This window comes from Coenobita brevimanus, chromosome 93 (genome assembly GCF_032717465.1).
Source record: "Coenobita brevimanus isolate Jiangsu-jjx chromosome 93, ASM3271746v2, whole genome shotgun sequence".
Lineage (NCBI taxonomy): Eukaryota > Metazoa > Arthropoda > Malacostraca > Decapoda > Coenobitidae > Coenobita > Coenobita brevimanus.
Window position 1 is genome coordinate 48,613,509 of NC_137046.1, and position 16,601 is coordinate 48,630,109.

Sequence of the window (16,601 nt, forward strand, 5' to 3'; positions counted from 1 at the left end):
ATTGGAGTCCAGTTATCATTTTATATAGAAAGATTAAAGCTGGGATATTCCCTACAGACACCTTAACTCGCTGACCATTACCAGTGTGATAAATACTGTATCTTACTGCTGTGACGTATGCACGGAGTGACATGCTGAAAGTTACCGTTCCGCTCAGTGCGCATGCGCCGAGTGGCCGTTTAGCTTCTATTTTGAAAGTATCAGCATGTTCTCTCAAATTTTGTGCCATTTATCAACAACACTGTATGAAATACATGTGTCAGGAAGATAGTTGGATGTCTTATCGACCTGTAGGTAACTATAGGTCGATATATGAATATATATACATAAATAAAGATATATATGTTACAGGCAGATTGTGAAATGAGTCATTTCGTGAATTAAAATTAGTTTAGTTTAGGTTTATTTAGGTTAGGTTGATCTAGGATAAGGTTAGGTTAAGGTTAGATTAGGTTTGGTTAGGTTAGGTTAATTTAGGCTGAATAGAGAAGGGAACGGTAACTTCCAGCATAAAGTCACTCTGTGCATATGACACCTGTCAGCCAATAGGACGCTGCAGCTGAAACTCCAGCGTTTACATCCTGCCGCTCAGCCAATCAGCACCCGCGTAGCATCGCCTGTAGTCAGTCTCCCCGACACTCACGTGTGCTGGAAGGATTGCTGATGTTGTCCTGCATTTTGCCTTATTATACGCTTTATATGCTTCAACATGTCTTCTAGTGACACTGAGAGTGAAGTGCAGTTACCAAAGGTAACTAGGAAGAGGCAGAGGAACCCTGAGAACTGGAAACAAGCTGTAGGTAAGAAGAAAAGAAACAGTGGTGAGGCTTATTTTAAATGTCGCCATAGGAAGTAACAGGTTCGTGCACGACACGTTGGTACTCCCTGCCAGTGTCATGATAAATGTATCACTCGTATTGGTGGTGATAATGTGCAGGAAATTTCTGATAATTTCTGGGCATTAGGTGACCATTATGCTCAGACAGCATACATTGTTGGCCGTGTGTCTGGGTGCTGTGAAATGGTCCCGTGTGGCTGGTGGTCACCAGGAAAGCAAAGTAAAACGGAGCATGATTAACACAGTGGTGGTGAAGAGTGAGGAATTAAAAGTGTGTCGTGTGGCATTCCTTAAAATGCATGATATTTCAGCATAACGTGTTCGTAATGCTTTGAAAAAGGTATCAGATACTCTGAAATGCAAGGTAAACATGCGCCCCCGAGCAGGGGCGCACCCAGGGGGGGGGGCACCGGGCCCAGACCCCCCCTTAGCTCTCTGGGTCCTTTAAAAGTCTATATATATTTATATCGATAACAGCAAAACATGAAAAATTAGCAAGTACAAACAAAGAGTAACACATGAGCCAGCAGCTCTGACTTCTAAACCTGGATGTGACCTCCCGATATTATCGAATTACCTGACCTCACCTCACTACAGGCCCTCCCCTTAGAAAATTTCTGGGTGCGCCCCTGCCCCAGAGTAAAGTGATGAGAGGAAGGAGAGAGTGCGGGCAAGTGCGGGAGTACATCAGAGGTCTGCCGACTGTGACCAGCCATTACTCACGAGTGAAAAGTCTGCAACGCCAGTATCTTCCTCCTGGGCTTAGTATTCACGAGTTGTACAAGGCTTATATGGAGGTACTCGAAAAAGAAAATTGTAGTGCTGTCTCACAAGATTATTTTGAACGCGTGTTCCGTAGTGAGTTCAGTATCGGATTTGAACCACCAAGTTCCGATACTTTCAACTTTTGTGGTAAACCAGAGATGGAAAAGAAGGCATTGAGTACAGAAACAGTGATAAAATTAGGCAGATTGACAATGAATTAATGGTGCACAAAAGTAGTGTTGCTGGTGCATACAAAATTCTGAAGTCCTTACAGAAAAATAATGAGGATGACTTGGTTTCCATTGCCATGGACCTGCAGCAGGCCCAGCCTAAATACTGGGCTCCAGTATTATAAGAGGAAGTGGACATGCAATTTCGGAATTCATGATATAAAGAACAAGGGGTACATGATGTGTTGGAATGAAACGAGGATCGTGTGAGATAGCAAGTTGTCTATTATTTAATTGAAAGTTATGTTAGTGCCAGTGCCAAAAAACTTGTCACTTTCAGTTATAATTGTTCTGGACAGAACATGAGCATTAATGTTGTTGCATGTTTTAGGCTGATTCACAGTCGCAGGTTTGAGAGTATTGAGCATTATTTTATAGTGCCTGGCCATTCTTACTTACCCTGCGACAGGGCTTTTGGTCTCATTGAAAGAAAAGAATGTGAATGTCTACAGTGACGAGCATTATGTGTCCATTAAGGCTAACACCAATAAAGTAAACCCCTTCACTGTCATCAACATTACACGAGAGAAGTTCTTGAACTTCGGTGTATTACAGAAGCTGGTTACCAAGTCAAAAATTACAGGCTCAGGTTTCAAAGATGCAAAGCCGTTCATCTTTTCGTCAAATAATAAGATGGGATTCCACACTAAGGCAGGGTACGGAATACAAACACCATTTTTCGTTAAACTTCAGAAGGGCAGGAAGACTATGTATGACCCTGCCAGTTTTTATCTACGTGGTATACCGCTGGAGCAGCTGTACACGTCAGCCGTCAAGCTGAAGCCCGAAAAGTTAAAAGATGTTATTGAACTGTCAATATGTTGACCTGGAGTACAATGACTTCTACAGGAAGATACAGCTGGAGCAACAGTCCTTGCCAGATGATGCCATCGCTGCAGGGGAGGAGGCGGAGGCCTCCCCAGATGATGACATCGTGGACTAGCTACAACTAAATCATACACACCCCTCCGCTTCCACTGGCGCCTTTCTCTGCATTTTGAAGACGTAAGTGTTCCTTCTAATTAAATTTATATATATTTTTTGTTTATGAGCTACTTCCATTTTACACTGGAAATACAGTACCGATACATGCATTTTGCATCCACCAAATAATGGTTAGTTTTTGCATAATAATTTCAAAAATTAATTAAAAATTGCTTTTTGAGCTTTGATGGAAATAGTTCACACCATAGTTTTGGTTTACAGTGAAGTTTAGAAAAATTAACAAACTTTGATTTTTCCTTCCTATATGTGTGCCATTTAACCCATCACGTCCCGACCGATTTCGCACCTCCGATACCCCCCAATCCCGAGCTATTTTTGATTTTTTTTTTTTTTTTTGCTAAAACCTCCACTTTTGGTGAGAAACATCGAAAATTCATAGAGAAATCGCTCACCTGAGGTTTAAAATACTCGGTACAGGTAGCAGTACCTCCTTATCTTACTGGGTTTTCTATCAGGCTGGCTCCAAAGAAAACGAGTTCTATAGGAGGGTAACTATTCCACACCACTCATAAACGGTATTTATTTATTTATTTGGTACGAATTTATATGTAGTACGAGAGTATATTGGTTTTCAAACAGTAATATAGGCATTATAAGCATTGTTTCACTCACTGACTTATCAACATACCTGACATTTTTTGGCGACATTACCTGATCATCATTTCTGACTGTTTCTTCCTCTAATGCTATGTAAACTTTGTCTTCCACATTGTCATTGATTGGGGAATCACTCTGGCCCTGAATGTCTTTATTGGCCAGGTCACTGGTAACAGGTGAATTGCCGAGACAATGGCGTGCGGTGTAAAGCATTGTCCCTGCCTGGCATCTTGTAGAGCAATAGAGTAAGGTGGCCTGTGTATACGGATCATAAATCACGCGCGAAAATTGAAAGTTGTGCAAATTATGAACCTTGCAATTGCGCGATGTACCAGTACGTCGTCGGGATTGGCGGTTACATAATGTTGCAACGTACCCATATGTCGACAGGACGCCTCCATTTAAAAATGGAGGGTAGAATTTTATGCAAGAGAATCGTTAATATCAACAAAACTTTATTATTTTATATTTTATTTGAAATCTGCAAGGAAAGACGAGTAGGCTACATTGAGTTTAAACATGTAACAATACCACAAAAAGAAAAAAAATGCGGAACCAGTAGGTAAACTTTGAATAGAAATTACTCGAAATTATGGCTTGGTGATGTCGCCCCTCTACTTCCGGACGCCTCTGTCACTGTATTTAATTAGCAGTATACATCCAAAATTATTGTTATATAACAACTTACAAAGTATTTTAACATTTCATATCTATATATATCTGTCTACCTATCTGTCTATCTATCTATCCATCTACTATCTGTATCTATCTATCCATCTGTCTATCTATTTATTTATCTATCTATATGTGGTGATTAACTCAGTGAGATCTTAAGAAGGATTAAAAGGCTTCTGGGAATTGGGGAGGGGGCATGAATCAGAGGAAGCAGGAAGCCGTAGAGTACAGTCTTACACAGCGTCTCTTGCGCGTTAGCAGATATAAGGGCTGGGCGGTGAGGTGGCCAGATCCTTTCTCCATTACAAAGAGTGATCAGTTTTAACTACCCCTTCCCCTAAAACACACACACACACACACACACACACACACACACACACACCATTGTTACCTGTCAGAGATTCTGTGGGAAGTCCTGTCTTTTCTTTTCGCAGGGATATATAATTCACATACAGTTCTGGACAATAATATCGTTCCACTTTTCAGTCGAATGGTTATGAGACTTATGCAATATTCTGAAAAATGTGATGGGTTCTAAATATCGCATCACTGGACTTAAAAAATCACTGGTCACTTGTCTCGCTATTTATCGCTGTGAAGTGGATCAGTGTTTATATTTTCAACTGTACCTCTCATGAATTCAGGGATACGTCAATGCAGATATTACGGATGTCCAAATAACATTTTTTTTTTTCTAGTTTTGAAAGTGAAAAAGTTAAAGGCCTGTTCAAGAAAATGCCAAAATTTACTGCGGCGAACAAGGGCGTGAACATTTGTGTGTCTTCAGTTAGTTAAGGGCAATTAATGATGAACACGGGAGGCGGGCATATGTGAATGGAAATGGGGCAAGTTGCGACCTATGACCTTGGCTTCGTGGTGTAGGTAATAAAAATCTGTTGCAACATGAGCAGAGTGTAGCATTCACTGGAGTCCCAGTTCTACATACACCTTTAAAATACTTAACGAAACAGAGCTTAAAAAAAAAAAAAAGGACAAACATAATGTGCTTAATGCAAAAAGGAAAATAAAAAAGGGTAGAAGCCTGCCTGAAGATGTTCTTAAAAAAAAATGACCGAAAGAAAGTCAAAAGATTTGTTCATGACGTCTGGACACAGAGGTTTGCAAGGACAAGTCAAAAGTAGAGGGGAAAAACAGACTGAAGAAGACAGTTCCAGATATCTCGCAGTTCGTTTTTCCCTCCTCAGTTTCTCGATGTTTGCCAGGGCGAAGCTTCCTACCGAACCAGAAAAGACTGCTAGTGGGAATCAGACGCCGCGACGCCGGGGATATAATAGCCTCGTTAAAAATAGCTTCCGTGTGACATCTTGGGGCGGGCGGGCAGGGAGGCAGAATTGACTGGACCAATACCCCTTCATCAGGCGCTGTTGACACGGCCTCGCCTCGCCTCAAAAGACTCCTCTCTCATTCACCTCGCAAACTTTATTCTCTCTGAGTTGACTGGGAGCGGCGGATGGTTTTCCAAGCAGACGTGATCGGGCAGAAGGGAAGGAGTGATGGGGAAGGAAGCGAGGTCATGAGAGTTGGAGTGTGGGTGACGTGAGTAAATATAGCAAATAATAACAAGAGGGCAGAGCACAAATAATATTAGGCCTTATTCTTTCTGGTAGAAAATACGTCGTAGTCGCTCATCTTAACTGATATATTTTAAGCATTACGATTTGATACTCTCCTTTATATATTTCATATTTTGACACATATAAACAGCACACAAGAATAAAATAATGTAACATATACCGGTATAAACTGGTAAAGAAAAAATGGAAGTAAGCCTCCTTTCCCGACGACAATACTGAACATTAACCCTTCAGACTTGGTGATTGAATTAATTTATTACCACCGCCTAAGGACGATATTATTTAGCTTTTGGGACACCTCTTGAAGTGAAGAGGTAAATAAAAGCTTTGCTAATCTTTTCCAGTTCGAAAATTCTGTCCAAGGTGAAAAATATCGCCTAAAGAGGACAAGAATAAGATGTAAAAATACGTCCTGGTATTGAAGAGGTTAAGAACAGAAGTATCAACTAGGCAAGACAAAGAGTTACACAAAGATATATGCAGATCTGAACATCACACAAATGATATCATGAACACGAGTGAGAAATATTAGCTATACTGGGCATATACGTCTATGTTAAGAGTGGCCTTCACTCGTCTAAAGGTTAAGGAGTTGGAAACAACCCCAGTTAACTCCTCCAGTTCGGTTATGTCTTCTTGTATTTTATGCATCCTAATCCCCGATGATTGTATGGCATTCAGCATTGGCAACACCTCTCGTGGCGACAGAGTTAACTGAGCAGCTCAATAATAGTAACATGCAAGTAAAAACTGAATAAAAGAGAATGACACAGGTAACACTGAAAGAAGATATGACGCAAGGAAAATGCTGGCAGATGTAGTTGTTAAAATTGTCTTGTCGGTCTCACTACCGGGTACTCACTGTCTAAAGAGGCTTACGTGACGCGTGCTTAAAAACCAGGAGTACTTCATTTCACACCTGTCATATATAGTGTTTAAACTTTTGCTTTCTTTCAAGCACAATATATATATATATATATATATATATATATATATATATATATATATATATATATATATATATATTTATTTATACGGTATGTCTATCTCTATCTGTCTATATAGTATATCGTTCATAATTTAAATAGGCTATACATATATATATATATATATATATATATATATAGGTCTCTGTCTACAGTATCTAATATATATATATATATATATATATAGGTCTCTGTCTACAGTATCTATCTATCTATACAGTACGGTATATCATTCACAATTCCTTTGGCGAGCATGCCTGCCAGCTATAATGACGTCACAAGAGAAGGCACATTGCATATATTCCTTTATCTAATTGAAGTTCAGTACTCAGGCCTGAGTCTTTGGTACCGTCAAGCTGTGGAAACAGGGAATCTTTTTTTTATATTTATTATTATTTTTATTAAACAAATAGGCTACCTGTTGGTTGTTCACGCGTTGTAAAAAAAAAATCCACTGTGGCTACCTATACGGCGTCATTATGGTTGACAGACAAGCTTGCCGCGGGTAACATTGAGTGCAGTACCGTCTATGACAAAGCATCCTATTAACGGCTATTACACGATTACGCAATATATACATTCTTTTTATTTTAATATTTAGGGGCTTTGGTAATTTCTCACACAAATGGCAAAAAAATAGGAAGTGGACGTCACTTCTCGACATTTTTTTTTTTTTTCTGGGAATGAAACCCTTGAGACAGTTTCCATGTAACATCCTGTACATTCTACAGCCAATTCCCACAAAAAGGAAATTCATGTGTCGTATGTACTATGTTGTGGAGGGGTATGACTCCGAGGTGATGCGGCTGTAGGAGAAGGTGGTGAGGAAGGCGATGGTGGCGGAGGCCGTGATGGAGGGCGTGATTGTGGTATAGACAGACCTTGGGCAAACCAGATCGCTCCAAGCCGCTCAGAGTCTGGGTAAATACGGCTGAAAAAGAGGAGAGATTTCGCTTTGATCCTCAGGTGTGGGGGTTCCCGGGAGGTCTGGCGTGAGTGTGAGTCTGGATTTCTGTTTCTGTCAGCCAGTGTGAGTGAGGCTAGATTTTCCTTAGCTGATGTGAATGCTGGGTGAGGCTACATTTCTCCCAGCTGGTTTCGGTGAATGAGGTTAGATTTCTGTTTATCCCAGCTGGTGTGAATGAGTGAAGCTAGATTTTTATATGTTCCAGCTGGTACGAGTGAGACTAGATATTCCCCCAGCTGGTCTGAGTGATGGCGAAAGAGGCTGATGAGATACAAGAATGATGAAAGTGTGCGAGAAGTTGGGGAAAGAATGATGGAAGTTTAAGATGAGGCTCGTGGAAGGGATGGAGGGAGGAGAGTGATGGAAGATGACCGACCAGGGAGAGAGGGGCTTGTGGCGGGGGTGGTGGAGAACGTGTTGAGGGCGGTGCTGTGGAAAGGAAAGGCAGAAGGTGATGGAAGACGCGTGGAAGATGGTGGTAGAAGGAGGGTGTGGAAGAGAGTCGGGACGAGGGTGGAGGGAGAAGATGACTGAGTTGGAGAAAGAGTAGTACGGTATCATTTAACGCCTTGAGGCTGACGGATCTCTCTTTAGTTAAATAAAGTTATCTTCCGTAAACCAAAATAAAACTGTCTAGTGTTAGCCAGAATGATATGAATAAGACGTCTTCTTACTGAAAGGATTATCAAAGATTTTTAGGCGAAAGCAAATGACAGGTTAATGCTAAGGGCACTGAGAACCCTAACCTTTAAAATCTAAATAAGTACATTCAAAAATCAGATTCATATAATAAATATTTATGGGAATGCTAAGATGACAGAAGAAGGGAGACAATACTCAAGCAACAGAGCTGTGAAATGTTGATTACATGATCATGAGTTCAAATCCCATCTGCTAAGGGGAGAGTTACCATAAATAGCTATTTAAAATGTCTGATTTTCAGTGAAGTTACACTGCTTCTGCGTATAACCAACAACACGTCATTAAAGCCCTTTGCTAATGCCATCACACCTGCGATCCTCAATGAGACATCTCTGACATATTATAACAACACTCAGGTGATTGCTAGTGAAGGTATGCGGTGCCGTTTGTCATTGTGTGATTGTACTAGACGGAACTAAACATACGGTACGTTTAAAGATAAGATATAAAATTATTTGGAAACCCTGAAAATCGTATAAGTAACAAGAAAGATATTTAAACGGTAAATTATGTAAGTTGTACAATTTACTCTGCAGTGCTATGAATCGTGCAAATTTCTATATTATCCAGAAATCGTATTGACTGTGAATTACGAGTATAATGCGCAGTAATTTAGAAACAGCAGCTAGTACAAACTGAAGAACAAGATAATTCTGAACCCAGTAAATTGTGTAAATAATAAATCACAACTGCTACCAGTTTAAATCATGTAAATAATAAGCCATGATTATCTAGAAACTTGGTAAATCGTGTGAATGTTACCCTGATCTCCGGGACCTACCCTTCGTAAGTCAATTAATCAGAGGAAGGACTGCCCTGCCGCCTGATCCTCCTTGTCACAGCATACTGACACTCACTTAGTGCTGGAGTCTGTAGGCGCAGCCTAGTGTGTGTGTGTGTGTGTGTGTGTGTGTGTGTGTGTGTGTGTGTGTGTGTGTAGCACGTGTAATCAAGTAAGTGATTTATTTCCATGAGAGAGAGAGAGAGAGAGAGAGAGAGAGAGAGAGAGAGAGAGCTGAGAGGTGGTGTGGTGCGAGTTTGAGAGAGAGCGTCATCAAAGAGGCAGACGAAGAGGAATGTAAAGTTTGTCCTTGGAGTTGAAAAGAGGCGGAGGAGGGGACAGCGGCTGGGGTAAACTTGGCAGATCAGAGACGAGGGACGAGAGCGACAGCCGGAGGAAAAACAAATCGGAGAAAAGGAGAGAAAGCAGGAGGAAAATCAACACAATAGCAACAAGAAGTGGACGGCAAAAGAGTTTTTTTTTTTTTTTTAGCAAGACACTTCTATTTTTTATTTCTTCTTTTTAATGAGTCCAGCTTTGAGGACAGACTTCATAATTTGGTTCCTAATGGCCAGTAGTCTGACTATCTGCCACAAACCCTTCCCATGTCGCTACTTCCGAGTTATTACCCACCGTCCATACTGAATACATGTCAGGGGAGTCGCATTCATAACTGGGGCAATGGTAAAAGCGGCAGTGTTTTCATTAAAGGTCCGTGGATCTCGAGGAAACTTCTAATGTCTGGCTTAATGAAATTCATATTATTAAAAGTGTTCCATGTCAGCCTGGAACCGAACTCGCGTCCTTTCGTATAGCTGACGACTCTCTCTCTCTCTCTCTCTCTCTCTCTCTCTCCATGTGAGCCTCATTGCAGGGCCGGATCTTCTTCTTGAGGAGAGAGTGACAGCTAGAAATACCCTTGCTCATACTGGCCAAGAACAAACCAGGACGGTGTATCTGGAGTGCGTGTGCAAGCTGTGGATCTCCAACAGTTTGTGTGTGTGTGTGTGTGTGTGTGTGTGTGTGTGTGTGTGTGTGTGTGTGTGTGTGTGCGCACCAAAATTTGAACCCACCACTAAGCACCGCGATTACCAATGAACAACTGTGGCTTCGACAGAAAGGAAAGATAGATAGACAGAAAGATAATGGATAGATATACAAACAGACAGACAGATACTTAGGGGTAAAGGGATAATTATACACAGGTAGATAGACAGATACATAGATAAAGACTGACTGATTCTGAGAGAGAGAGAGAGAGAGAGAGAGAGAGAGAGAGAGAGAGAGAGAGAGAGCTAAGAAGATTGATTTATATAAGAGAGATCATCTGAGGCAAAGTTGAGAGATCAGAGGGAGGGAGAGAGGGATTGGGCAGGGGGGAAAAATGAGAGACGGGGAGAGAAGAGAAGACGCATTATCGAATTTCCACTTACCCTTCAGCCCGAGGACGTAATTCTGGCTTTATTACTGCAACCATCAGACGTTCATAGATTTAGGTCAGGAAAATAAGCCAACGAGTGAATGGGGTAGTGGAAGTAATAATCCTTCTGTTCGTAGTCTCCCATATGCTGCAATAATATCGTCTTAAAGCAAAAGTAATAAAATATAAATACGTCATTGGGTTAAGCGGTCTCTCTCTCTCTCTCTCTCTCTGTATTCGCCTCCTTATCCATGTCTCCCCTTTTTATCTTTCTCTAGTTATTTGTCTATCTGCTTAAGAAATGGAGGTTAAGAAGACTGATATCATAGAGAAAAAGATAAATATGATGGGAGTGGAGGGTGACATGGTGAGAGAAACATAAGGGAAAGGAGAGAGTGATGAGGAGTACAAAACCGCATCCATCGATACATCATCGAGTCCTTCACTGTCCCATTGGGAACATTGGACTAGGCCCCTGAGTCCAAACATTTTAGATGAGAATGATCAGTCGTATACCCAGAGTGTCATTATGTAAGCAGTAAATCCCAAACACCCCTAAATTTATCCCCTCGTTGGCCACATCCGGCTGGAGGGCCTTACCCCTCTCAGCCACCAGGAGTCTATTATTGGTTATATGGGTACCAACTAAAGTAGCAAATGGTTTCCGTACAAGAAAACATTTGACTCATCAGTCAGTGCAGTCACTTAGAGGTACCCGGTACGTGGAGTACAGTACGTGGATGGTGAACGCCTTCACCAATCTCATTATTCATCAGCCAAAGTAGAATAATGTAGAAGGAGGGGCAGGATGAAGGAAATACGTGAGGAAATGGGATACACTAATTCATCAACCAACATTAGAGAGAGAGAGAGAGAGAGAGAGAGAGAGAGAGAGAGAGAGAGAGAGAGAGAGAGAGAGAATAAGTACGAGAGATCATTACAGGTAAGCTTAGGAGATCAGAAGGGAGTAGAAAGAGCCTGAGCCAGAGAAAAATTCTGGGGAAAAGAGAAAGGGGAAGGAAAGGAAAAAAAGAAAATCCTCGAGGCCTGGAGAGGATGAGGAGCAAGATTAGCGGGCCAATGGATAAGAGCGCTATTTTGATTTTCTGGAATATTGTCACTCACCTCAAATTGGATGGAAAGTCATTTTTTTTTTTGGTCAGTCTGTTCCTCTATTATCATCCTTTTATTAGTTCTTCTTTTGCAGCCTCTCATTTTATCTCCTCCCGTTCGGAATAAGAAGTCTTCCCTAAATTGACCAATATGGTCTGGGAGGTTACGAAACTAAAAAGAAAAAATCATCTTCCCTTATATGAATGCAGTCACTTCAGCGTTACAAGAATGGAATAAAAAAACATTCATGCAGATTTTGCCGAAGTCAGATCCTCTTCTTAAGTTCTACGTTTTTCTTTAAATATCTGTTTCAATAATACAAGCCGTACCGATGAGAAAAGTTCGTGTTTTCTTACAGTTTCTTTCGTTCGGCAGTTTCTCGTTTCAGCAATCAGCATTTTTGATGCCTCGAAACTCTATAAATCCTCCTTCAGTTTTTCCACCGTGTTCCGTGATTGGATTACTTTTTCTTCGCCTCCACAAGGACCGTAATCTAGACTGCGTAAGTTTCGTAGTACCATTATCTTGGTGATTTGTTATACTCAATACACCTTTATATACTCTTTTATGTTGTTTATATGTTTCTAGTACCGACGTAATTTGCCTCAGTAGAGTACAAGAGGATAAATCGGTGTAATAGGCAAAATATATACCTTAGGAAGAGGGACTACAAATTTTATTATGGCTGCCAGTACACAGTCTTAGCTCCCCTCCGAGGACCAGGCCAGCAGAGAACAAACATCACTTCCTTATAAAGTTTGAGGAGGGGAGAACAATGGAGGGATAGACTTTTGTGAGGCTGGAATTGGGTGGAGTTTTTGGCTGCGTGGGTTCGACTGAGTTGAGGGTCGGTCAGATTTTGTTGGTTGTAAAATCAGTGGGTCTGGATGGGTTAGGTTGGGTTAGGTTCAATTAGGTTAGACTTAGTTAAGTTTGGTTAGGCTTCATTACGTTAGGTAAGGTTAAGTTAGGTGAGGTTAATTTAGCTTAGGTAAGATTAGTTTGGTTAAATTAAGGGCTGGTGTGGTTTCATTAGTTTAGAACTCTGTGGGCCTGGTTAGGTTAGGATAGATTTAGAACTTTTTCGGAAGAGTTGGTTCGGGAAAGTATGGGTTGGTAAGATTTGAATGGTTTGAACTCTACGGGTGTGGTTTGGCTGAGAGAGGGTTAATGGATGATTTAGGAGATGAAGTAAAAGCGTCAGTGCTCTGAAGGGTCAGATTATATAATCTAGCCTCTTCTCTGCGAAAGGCCAGGTTTGAGATACCGGGTATACAAAATTGGCTGAGGGTAATCAGAGGGAAATAAAAAAGGTCACCATGATACCGCAGGGGTTAAATTAATTGATGAAGTGGCCCTGGTTTTATATATATATATATATATATATATATATATATATATATATATATATATATATATATATATATGATGAAGTGGCCCTGGTTTTATATATATATATATATATATATATATATATATATATAGATCATCATCATCAGCTGTTTGAGTACGGTACCCACTGCAGGACCGACCTATCCCGACCGAAGTCGGGGCGATACAGCCAATGTATCTCTACCAAGTGGCTTAGGCTGTCTGGTAGAGATTGTATGTAGGGTGAGAAGTGCTTGTAAGTGTAATTGTAGTGTTGGAGTGGCTTTGGATGTGTGTAGTCTGTGTACCAAGTGTAATCAGCCTGCACAAACCGACCGGGTGCAAGCATACTTTATAGTAAGCGACACTGGTTCAACCACAGCACCCCTTGTGTCCGCCAATGCAGTACATGGCCGGGTGAACACTCCCAAAGTTTATTAACCAGGCGGGGCGCGAACCCTGGCTCACCCGTGTACGAAACGCACACTCTACCACTGTACCACAGAGGCTCCATATATATATATATAGAGAGAGAGAGAGAGAGAGAGAGAGAGAGAGAGGTCTTTGTGTCATGCTTTCACAGTGCCATGTATTGATCAAATGGAAGAATTTTCACCGATATATTGAAACCGAAACTGTTACATCTTCACCACAAACTCAATTTCGATATGTGGGTAAGATTCTTCCGTTGAGTGTTGCTGTGTTTTGATAAGGTGAGGCTGTCGACTTGCATCCCCAGAGAGATACAGATACTGAATGCAGGTAGACTTAATTTTGAGATGGAGGTTGTGCTGTGACTGTGTTGTGTTGGTTAATAAGGAGAGGCTGGGTCGACAAACATCCACAGAGCTACGGAGATTGAAAGCAGGTGGCCTTCATTTGAGTTAGAGATTGTGATTATGTTGCACTGGTTGATAAGGAGAGGTTCAGTCGACTTGCATCCACAAAACTACAGAGATTGAAAGCAGGTGGGGTTCATTTGGGGGAGAGGTTGTGCTGTGGCTGTGCGGGGCAGCTATAAAAACGTGTGTGAGCGAAGCCTTTGATCCGGACGGGACTAGGCTGACGAGCATCACGGGAGGGCCTTCTCTCTGTGTATGTGTGTGTCTTTCTGTCTTCTTGTTTTCGGTCTATATCTATCTGTCTGTCTGTCTGTCCGGCGTTTGCTTGTTTGTCTGTCTCTCAGTGTGTCTTTCAGTCTCCTAATCTTTCTATATCTGTCTATTCCATGGCCTGTCGGTCTGTGCGCTTGTCAGACAGCCTGTTTAGAGGTTTGCCTATGTGCCCATCTGTCTGTCTGTATGTCAGCATGTCGTCTGCCTATTTGGCGGCCATTCTGTGTGCTTGTGTGTTTGCTTGGCTGATTCTAGTAAATACCGGTATGTGTCAATAATAGTTAGATCCTGTTTCTACTGTCTTGGGTTACTGTCACACTTGTGACACTTCACGCTCATTACCTAAGCTTAGTCTTTTCGATTCCTCCATTTTCTATCTCTGCTCTTCTAGACACTTGTCTAAAGTTTTTGATAATTATGTTTTACTTTCTTGTTTTATCTACATCTACTGTAGATATACCATATAGCCTATATATACTTCTTTATATATATCCATCCATCCATCATCTAATCCTACGTTGCCCCATGAGAAGCGTAGGAGCCCGGGGTTAGGAAAGTCGGTCCTGGCATTTAAGATGAGAGTGACCAGCCTCACACATCCTTGAGTGGCATTACGTGAGCAATAAACCCCAACTTATATATATATATATATATATATATATATATATATATATATATATATATATATATATATATATATATATATATATATAATCTCGTTTTCTACTATGGTGTAAGTCTGTTTGCCTTGCTTTCCGGCTGGCTCTGTTGTTAGGGGGCAGGCATACAGGGATGCAGTATTTAACATCATCCTCATCACACTGACCCTACTTCATATTGCTAAATAAGGTGGGCAGGAATCAGAAACAGGAGATGGATTTAATAAAAGAAGAACTATGAGCAGAGCGAATTTTGATGCAGGAATCCATCCGTTCCCAAACATTCAAGCAGTGCTAAATGTGGGATATTGCAATACAGTTCTTTTGTTTCTTCTGTTATTCAATCTTCTCTCAAATCTGCTTGGCTTTTTTTCCCCTTTTTACTACTGCTCTTTCCCACACTTCCCAGGTTCCCGCTCAGGCTGCGTGGGTGCGGAAAAAGAAAAAAAAGATAGACGTTTGCCCCGTAGCTCCAACTCCGCAGTATTTTTTCACCTGGCTTGTTTTGCACGACCACCATTTGCCTGAAGTGAAAAATATCCCAAGCGTGAATCACTCGGCCCGCCAATGAAATACGACCATGCGTGACACGACCAGTAAAACATTCCCTTACCCTTGGCCACCTTTGGAGTGCTATTGATGGCATCCACAACGCAACAAATTTCTCGAATTATCTTGAGGATTTGCAGTACCATCAAGTTATCCGAATACATTAATTTCACTTCGTGGTTTAATCCCTTCAGTCACCTTATTGTTTATTCGGTTGTTGCTAAAATCAGCTATTTTATTCAGCTTAGGAGACCACCCCCACCCCTCACCTCTGTCAAGTGAAGGCGCTCTAAAAGTCTCTGATTTTAAATAAAATCATTTGGAAATAGTAACATTAAATGAAAAAGACGTCATCGGAGTGGAGAAAATAAAACTATTCCCATACTCATCCCCTTTGTAAGTGTGAGGCGGCATCCAGGATCTAACAATTTTCTCGACACACTCGGCTATTTGGGATGTCGTCATCAGACTGTAACAACACATTTCCATTCAGGGTTTAAAAATATTTCCTTTTCCACTTACCAGCTTTTTCAGTGCAAGGCGCAATCAACAATATGACTAATTATTCTGGCTACACTGTGATGTGCAATCGTCATCAGTCTCCGTTAATACACTTTCATTCACAGTTTAAAAATATTTCTTTACTCACAATGCCTCCTGTCTGCAAGGGTTAGAGGCTCATAATATGACTAACTCTGCTGCCTACATAGTGGTTTGAAAGGCTGATAACAGATGATATCAGTGCACTTCCATTCAAGGTTCCCTTTTTGGACCGCTAGGTGGAGTCAACAGCTTGACAAATTTCTCGATTCAAAACGCTATTTACAGTTGCGTCATCAAGTTATTCAAACAGGTTTTCATTCAAGGTTTAAAAATAATCCCTTATTTACTGTCCTCTTTCCTGTGAGGTGCAAGGTCACAACACTCATTCAGCTGCCAACATAGTGACTTACAGTGTCGTCATCAAGTTATATAAAGTCACCTCTATTCATGGTTTAAAAATATTCTTTTACCCACGCACCTCCATTTTGCAAGGGAGGATAAAAGCCCACGACAATTTTCTCGAGCTAAGTGGCGATTTACTAAGTTCTCATCAAGTTATATTAATGCATTTCTAACAGAGGTACCGGATATAAATAATCTTTCCCCTAACCACTTCTCCATTTCCTGGGAGTTATAATGCGTTTCGTTTCATATGACTGAAGTCCACTCTCACAAGTTAAGTTTTATACT